The sequence below is a fragment of the Hypanus sabinus genome, chromosome 9 (genome assembly GCF_030144855.1).
Source record: "Hypanus sabinus isolate sHypSab1 chromosome 9, sHypSab1.hap1, whole genome shotgun sequence".
Classification (NCBI taxonomy): domain Eukaryota; kingdom Metazoa; phylum Chordata; class Chondrichthyes; order Myliobatiformes; family Dasyatidae; genus Hypanus; species Hypanus sabinus.
This window is the reverse complement of record NC_082714.1, coordinates 22,027,614-22,036,049: the sequence shown is the minus strand read 5'-3', so window position 1 is coordinate 22,036,049 and position 8,436 is coordinate 22,027,614. Positions and strand designations below refer to the sequence as shown.

The 8,436-nt window shown below is 43.2% G+C and overlaps 1 long non-coding RNA gene across 1 annotated transcript; it reads left to right on the top strand.

Moving 5' to 3' along the window:
* The first annotated feature begins 2,894 nt into the window (after nt 1–2,894).
* Nucleotides 2,895–6,356, top strand: LOC132399162 (uncharacterized). Its single transcript, XR_009513894.1, has 2 exons — nt 2,895–3,126; nt 5,623–6,356. It is a non-coding gene; the product is annotated as an uncharacterized LOC132399162 (long non-coding RNA).
* The last annotated feature ends 2,080 nt before the right edge of the window (nt 6,357–8,436 follow it).

Genomic DNA, 8,436 nt, shown 5'->3' with positions numbered 1-8,436 from the left:
TGCAATAATTTCAATCTTCTTTCAATGATACAACTAAGAAAATATTTTCCTCTTTTGAATGTGCTGTAGCACAAGTTCCTCTGGACTTAGCCAGCAGGAATCTGAGATCTGAGATCAATCGTGCTCTTCGCTCGATGTCTTCGTGCCATTGCTTTTCTTCCAAATGCACACTGATCTATCATGACAAGCCATCAGGATGACCTGAAGCAGGTTTGGCAAATGTGTGTCATTGAGGAGAAATGGAACCTTTGTTCTTGGGGTGGTGCGTACATAACACTTGCTAGAATTCTCTGCAGTTCATGCAGAACATATCTGACTCCCTGGTGCAAGGTCCCATCATCGTAGCTACCTGATGTGGTCTGACAGAGTAAAATCTCCTGTTCGCTGGTTTGTCACATTAATGTTGCCTCAGTGCTGTAAAGTACTTGTAACATGGTGCATTAACATTTTATACTAATCCATTCAATCCTTGGGCATGATTAGCATTGGATCGTGAGTTGTTTGGAAGTAAAAAATGAAAATAAAATGTCAAAATAAATAGATCCATTTCCTTTCCAGGTGATCAGTCAGCCCGATTAAGATTCTTGAGCCTTGCTCCAGCAAGCATTGTTCTTGATGGAATATCTCATTAAATAGACAGATTAAGAAGGCCAAACAACACACACAAAATGTTGGAGGGACTCAGCATCTAGGAAAAGAGTACAGTCGATGTTTTGGGCTGAAACCCTTCGGCAGGACTGGAGAAAAAAGCTGAGGTGTAGATTTGAAAGGGTGGGGGAGGAAGAGAGAGAAACACAAGGTGATAGGTGATGGGGGGGGGAATGGATGAAGTAAAGAGCTGGGAAATTGATTGGTGAAAGAGACAGAAGGCCATGGAAGAAAGAAAAGGGGGAGGAGAGGACCAGAAGGAGGTGATGGGTGGCACAAGGTGAGACAGGGAAAAGGTGATGGGAAATGGAGAAGGAGAAGGGCGGGCATTATTGGAAGTTTGAGAAATCGATGTTCATGCCATCAGTTTGGAGGCTACTCAAACAGAATATAAGTTGTTGTTCTTCCAACCTAAGTGTGGCCACATGACCACATCACGATAGTGGAGGAGGCCATGGATGGACATATCGGAATGGGAAGTGTGTGTGTGTGTGTGTGTGTGTGTGTGTGTGTGTGTGTGTGTGTGTGTGTGTGTGTGTGTGTGTGTGTGTGTGTGTGTGTTGTGTGTGTGTACCCTTAACTCCTGGTGGAGTCTTCGGGGCGCCATCGTGACAAGCCTTTTTGTGCCGATCTTTTTGATGATTGCTCATCGTACAGCGTGTCTTGGGCATCTGAAGCCTGATGGAGCCCCTCCCTTCAGGTCGAGTTGTTAGCTCAACACTCAACCCAGGCACGGATAGAGAGCGTGAAGGGAGTCAGCCGGATTCGAAATCGGAACCTCTCACCCTGAAGTCCAGCACTGATGTCACTACATCACCAGCCGGCATGGGAATGGGAAGTGGAATTAAAATGGATGGCCACTTGAGATCCCGCTTTTTCTGGCGATTAAAATGTGTGGCCACTGGAAGATCGCACATTTTCTGGCAGGATTCTGGTGGTGATCACAGGGTTTGGGCGTGTTGATCGTTAGAACTCTTCTGTTTCTGTCCTCTTCAAGCAAGAGTAAAAAATGGCCTCCTAGAACCTGAGACACCTTCTCTCTCCATTTGTAGCTGTGATGCTGTAACCTGCTGTTCTCCAGCTTCTTGTATCTTCCTAACTTGTTTCTCCCCTTTCCTGGTTCTCTTTCATAGATGGTGAGCTTCCTTTGTACAAAGGGAGAAGCCTTCTGAAGCAGGAATATCATGCATGTCACAGGTCCCTGGAATGATGTTTGAGAGTGATCTGGAGAATGTGTTGGAGGTGAGTCACCATCAGGACTATGAGGGGTGGTGCACACTGACGGTGGGGTGGGGTAGGGGGTCCTGTCCAATATCATTAGCCTGCCACTTTGGTTCAGCCATGGAACACTTTTTTCTTCTCAGCTCTATTTCTAATCCAAGCAAACTGCAGTTACGACAGCAGTCAGTCGGAATCCAGTAGAACAGCAGTTAAGATCTCCATTCAGACATGCCAGTCCTGTTGTGTGGGTTTCCTTTAAGGCTGGGCTAAGATCAGAAATTATATTCAGATTCAGATCAGGTACAGATTTATTTGTTTATCACATGTATGAGGGGTGATTGATAAGTTTGTGGCCTGAGGTAGAAGGAGTCAATTTTAGAAAACCGAGCACATTTATTTTTCAACATAGTTCCCCCCCCCCCCCCCCCACATTTACACACTTAGTCCAGCGGTCGTGGAGCGTGCGGATCTTGGACCTCCAGAAAGTGTCCACAGCAGAGCTGATTGATGTTTGTGGCCTAAGGTAGAAGGAGATGAGTTATACAGTTCTCGTTACATTCACATGCAGATCCACTCTTTGAGAGATTATGCAGAAAGTTTGAAGTTAATAACTCATCGGGGTGATTGATAAGTTTGTGGCCTAAGGTAGAAGGAGATGAGTTATACAGTTCTCGTTACATTCACATGCAGATCCACTCTTTGAGTGATTATGCAGAAAGTTTGAAGTTAATAACTCATCAGGGTGATTGATAAGTTTGTGGCCTAAGGTAGAAGGAGATGAGTTATACAGCTCTCGTTACATGCACATGTTGTTCAACTCTTTGAGTGATTATGCAGAAAGCTTGAAGTTAATAACTCATCGGGGTGATTGATAAGTTCGTGGCCTAAGGTAGAAGGAGATGAGTTATTAACTATGTTGGTTCTGGCACCAGCATAGCACGCCCACAATGTTCAGCAGAACACAAGGAGCAACTCAACAACAGCAACACAGCACGCTCCTTTCCTCCCTCCCTCCCACCCTCCCACCCACACACAGACAGTTCTCCAACCCCAGGACAGTTCTCTGGACCTCCTCTGGACTCATGGACTCTCTGACAGCAGGTCAGTGAACTCAGCCTCGTAGACACAGGTCTTCAGCAAATGGGCTTTGACTTCCAATTGCCCTTCGGGCTTTGTTTGATCTTCGATATTAAACCCAGGACTAGCCGATGACAGGATCCTGAACTCCAGCCCTCGTATTTTAATACTGTGCTTCAGGTAAGGAATTCAATAGGATGTTTTAAGCAATGTTTGAAAATGACCTTTAGGTTCTAAAACTGCACAGTGGAGATTTATGACAACGAAGAAGAACGTAACAGAATTCATCCAGCTGGAGGTGATAAACACTTAGAATAATTTCTTAAAATTGAGAAAATAATGAAACATATGATCAGGGCTTCGAGTAATGGCCTTGAAAGGAAAACCAAATACATTGCAATACTTTTACAGCTCACAAGTTTTTCATGATAACTTAAGGCAGGAGGATTTTATACCTTTGAAAAAATTTGAAAATTAATCCCTTAACTAAGGTAACAAATCTCAGTGGAGACTGAATTTGTACCTGGGTTAATCCAAAGTATCTCATACAACCTTTATGAATTTATTACCAAATTTAAATGACAAATACAGAATTTAGTGACTAACTGGTTACAACAATGCTCTTACATTTTTTAATCTTATACCTGGTCAAGGTTAAGATGCATAAATAAAGATAAATTCCAAAATGAAAATTGGAGCAAGACAGGCCATCTGGTTGGTTGAGTCCACTTTCCTATTCAAGTTCATTTCCATACTTTTCATGAAGTAGAAGGAGACAATGTGGCCATTCACTCAATGCCAGCACTCAGGGCAATTGGTTCAATCCTAATCTCCCCAGTTACCTCTCTGTAACTTACTCTCTCCCACATGCCCATTAACTACTAGTAATACTCCCACCCATCAGTCCCAATCCTAATGAAGGATCTTGACCCAAGGTGTTGACTGTCCATTTCCCTCCGTACAAGTTGCCTGATCTGCTGAGTTCCAACAGCATTTTGCATGATGTTCCAGATTTCCAGCATCTGCAGTCTTTCCATGTCCTTCATTAAGGAACCAATGCAGGATTCTAGAAGATTCTTCTGAATGCAGGTTATAATAGCGCACAGCAGTTACATTACTAATTTAGCTAGTACAGAGATCTGGACTAATGATTCACAAACCTGAGTTCAAATCCCTTGTCAGCACTTGGGGAGATTTAAATTTGGTTAATTAAATGAATTCCAGGATTAAAAAGCTCATGTTGATCAATAAATCACCAGGTTGTCATAATAATTCATCTTCTTCGGTATTGTTTTACCTGATCGAAACAGGCGTTTCCCCTCCCATTCTGCTGCTTTACAAATTTCTCATCTCCTTTACAGTTCGGATGAAGGATGCTGACTTCATTTCTTTTCTCACGGATGTGGGATATTTCACCTGCTGAATATTTCTAATATTTATATTTTTGCTTCAGTCGCATTGCCTTGGGTTATAAAAATCTATTCCTTTATCTCGACTGGACAGATACATGAAATCTGGTTTCACTTTTAACAGTCCTCTTAAATGGCTACTAAGTGCCATCCAGTGAGTAGAAATTGGTGGTCTTGTGAAAAATGCCTTCACCCAACAAAGTAAGATTTTAGAAGGGTTGAACTTCATGTGAAAGTTAGACTCATTGATATGTGAAAGAAGATGGAGCTAGATCGAAAAACAATGAACAAAGATGCCTGTACTTCTATGTTCCCGATGCCTTGATTCAATGTCCTCTCTGTCAAAATTCAAGATTGTTTAATGGCATTTCCAGTAGGCGTATGTAAAGAAGAACAAAATAATTGTTACTCCAGCTCCAACGCAGTGCAAGAAAAAACACAATAAGATAAAGGACACAATGATAATTTAAAAAAAATACAACTTATACATAAAGTAGGTTAAATACAAAGATTGATTGCATGTCCATTAAGTGACACTAGGTACAGGAGTGTCTGTACCTAAGGTGATTGACAGATAAGGTAGTGCTGATAAGGGGTGAGGAGGGGTGGGTTAGTGGGTGGAGGTAAGTTTTTTGAAACTGGTGATGCTAAGTAGCCTCCTCGCTGATAGGAGTGGAAATTGCAGACCGTGAGCAAGGTGGGTGGGATCCTTCATGATGTTACTGGCTCTTGTCCATCACTTGTCTGTTAATAGGGATGTTCTTTGCAGAATTGGAAATAATTGGTAGTTACCAGTGAAACCCCCTTTTTAACGGGTGTCTCTGGGCAGGCGGCTTGTTAGCCACTCGCTGGCAGCCACTGGAGTCAGCAGTGAGAAAACCACCTTTCTCAAACTCCATACGTCTAGGGTCAGTAAGATTTGGGTCCCACCAAAACTGGGAAGTTGAGATGTCTTGACTACCCAGACACCAATCCATGTGAATTTTGTGCAAATACTGATCCCGTGCAATTAGCTGTCGGCAAGAAATAACAGATCATACACTGCATACAATTATAAAGTATATTTACAAATTTCAGCTTTATTGAACAATTAGTAGGAAAAATACAAGAAAAAAAAATAAAAAGGGCCCATTACAGTTAACCCAGTCCAAATGGGCACAAAAGTGATGGAGGTGGAGTTAAGATGGCGCTAAACAGCGACTCCTTTGCTTGCATCTTCGAAAACAGTTCTATTTCCATCTTTAATATCTCTATTTTTCCCTTTCAGGGTTCTTTTGAAGACCCTGACCTGGAGTTACACACAGGCTTCAGTTCTTTGCGGATTGGGACCCGTTCTTGGGGTTTCATAACCAGCCATTGTGTGGCACGCCAAGGGTTCGGCCTGAGAGAACGGCTCGTATTTGGAAGCCTAAGATCTCGGGGCTCTGAAGACGGGCGAATCGAGGGTCGGTGTCACAGCAGGAGATCTGTATGTCGTCGGGGGAGCCGGAAAATCTACAGCTGCTGTGGGCCCGAAGTCCTGAGATCTTTGCGATCTTCAGGCACAGAGCTCGAAAAAAGTGATGTAACGGACTTTTAATATGATAAACCAGTGAGTTGTTTTTATGCCTCCTTGCTTGCTGGGAAAATAAAAACTCCTTCCTCTCCCTGATCAGGCAGAGAGAGAGAGAGAGCCAGTGGGTTGTCGAATGCCGGATGAAACACAAAGTCTTTGTGGGAACAGCTAGTCTGTGTCTTTGCTGTTGCTTTGCTCATGTTTGAGTGCTCGATGGTGGTGCTGATGCTTTTGTTTTGCCGGTGGGAGGAGGGGGAATTGTTGCTTGCTGCCACTTCTGTGCAGGAGGAAGGAGTTGGGAGGGGGCTTTGGGGTTCTCATGTTTTACTGCCGTTCATTCTTTGGGGCAATTCTCTGTTTTTGTGGATGTTTGTGAAGAAGAAGCGTTTCAGGATGTATATTGTATACATTTCTCTGACATTAAATTGGACCTTTGAACCTTTGAAGTTGGAGCTCATCTTGAAATTGTCTTTAACTCACTTGTCTACGTGAAAGCACATAGCACCTTCCAAATGTCGCTTGAGATCCATCTCGAACAAATGGGTGCCTCCTTGAAGCCATTCACCCGCACAAAACACCTTGTGCAACAGGGGTGGCATCCTTTGCCACCTTCCCTCTTGGCTTCTCCTGGATTCTGCCGAAAAGACCTTGATCCACACCAGTGTCCATAACTAAAACCTCACCGCCCAACGCTCTCCAGGACCCTCTCCTAATTCCACCATCCTGACTGGCTGACTGTGACGAGATCCCAAGGTTTATTCATTATGGACTATGCCTTTAAAAAGAGAGAGAGAGTGTGCTGCTGATTCAGAGAGAGAGAAACCGAGCAGCTCGTGAGTCGCCATGGTGATGGAAGAGCAGAGCTATATAATAGACAGCTGGTGTTCAGCATGTTTGGATATATATACAATGTCAGCTAGTTTTCTGGTAGACACATGGAAGACACACACAGAGACACAGAAGAAACAGAAACTGGATGAGCTTTGAGTGACCTCGAAAGGGTGGGTTTTGAGGATCGATCGGGAGAGTCGATCAATGGCTCTCGCAGTGTGCAAAAGGGGAAGCTATCAGTGTGTTTAACCCTTGCCTGGGTTGATAGCTTCACCACATGAAGACGGTACCCTTAGCATGGTCACAGTCGGTGACATTAAAAAGGTTTTCAGAAGACAACAGGAAGATCGATGGCATTGGCTTGCTTAGATAACAAATCACCTCTCCACAATTCTACTCAACTCAATATCACAAACTGAACTGACTTCGTTTGTATACCATCGTAGGACTGTATCACTTACCACCTAAGCTTGAAGAAGTTTGGGTTTTATATTTACACACTTATATATGCTTAAACTCTGCCAATCTGTTTGATTTATCCAGTTTTATATTACTATATTATGTAGTTACTAATAAAACAGTGTTTGTTAATAGCAAAACCAGACTCCAGGTGTGTTCCATTTCTGCTGGTTCTTTTAACCCGTTATGGGGTACGTAACACTGACACGACATTCATAAAGGGCTACGTTGAACAACATAGCCCCTGATCTTTGGCTCAAACCCGAACATGCTAAAAGCAGAACAGACAGCTCTTACAGAACTGCTAAAATGAAATACCTACAGCACAGCAGTAAAAATCTTAACCAGGGTGTTACCCAAGTTTGGAAATATAAATTAAGAGCCCTGCTGAAAGGCCATTGGTTTAAAATGTCAAATCTTCTTTACACAAAGAGTAATGAATACCTGGAAAGAGCTGCCCGAGGAAGTGATTGAGGTGGGTACCATGGTAACATTTAAGCAGCATTTGGATGGGTACATGAAAGGGAGGGACTTGGAGAGTTATAGGCCAATTGCAGGTTGGCATGGACCAGTTGGGCCAAAGCGTCTTTTCCCATGCTGTATTACTCAATTACTCTGTCTGGCAGATTACTTTTAATGCTGACAAACACTCAAAGGTTTAACTCGTTGCAATTTGAGGTTTGCATAGAGCAGCCAGAACTATGTGGTCAAGACCGAACATGCAAAAAACTTGATAGCCTTAAATTGAAGAAATTATTGGAAACTCAGAAACAGAGCAACCGAAATTGGTAAATTGTTTTATACGTGTCGCATATAGTGAGGTACATAGTCATAGAGAGGTACAGCACAGAAACAGGCCCTTTGGCCCATCTAGTCCATGCGGAAAACCATTTAAACTGCTTACTCCCAATTACCTGCACCGGGACCATAGCCTGCCATGTCCCTACTATCCATGTACCTATCCAAACTTCTCTTAGATGTTGAAATCAAGCTGACATGGCCCACCTGTGCTGGCAGCTCATTCCACACTCTTATGGCCCTCTGAGTGAAGAAGTTTCCCCTCATGTTCCCCTTGCACTTCTCACCTTTCACACTTAACCCATGACCTCTGCTTGTAGAACCACCCAACCTCAGTGGAAAAAGCCTGCTTGCATTTACCCTGTCTATACCCCTGATAATTTTGAATACCTCTATCCAATCTCATCTCAGTCTTCTACATTCTAAAGAATACGGTCC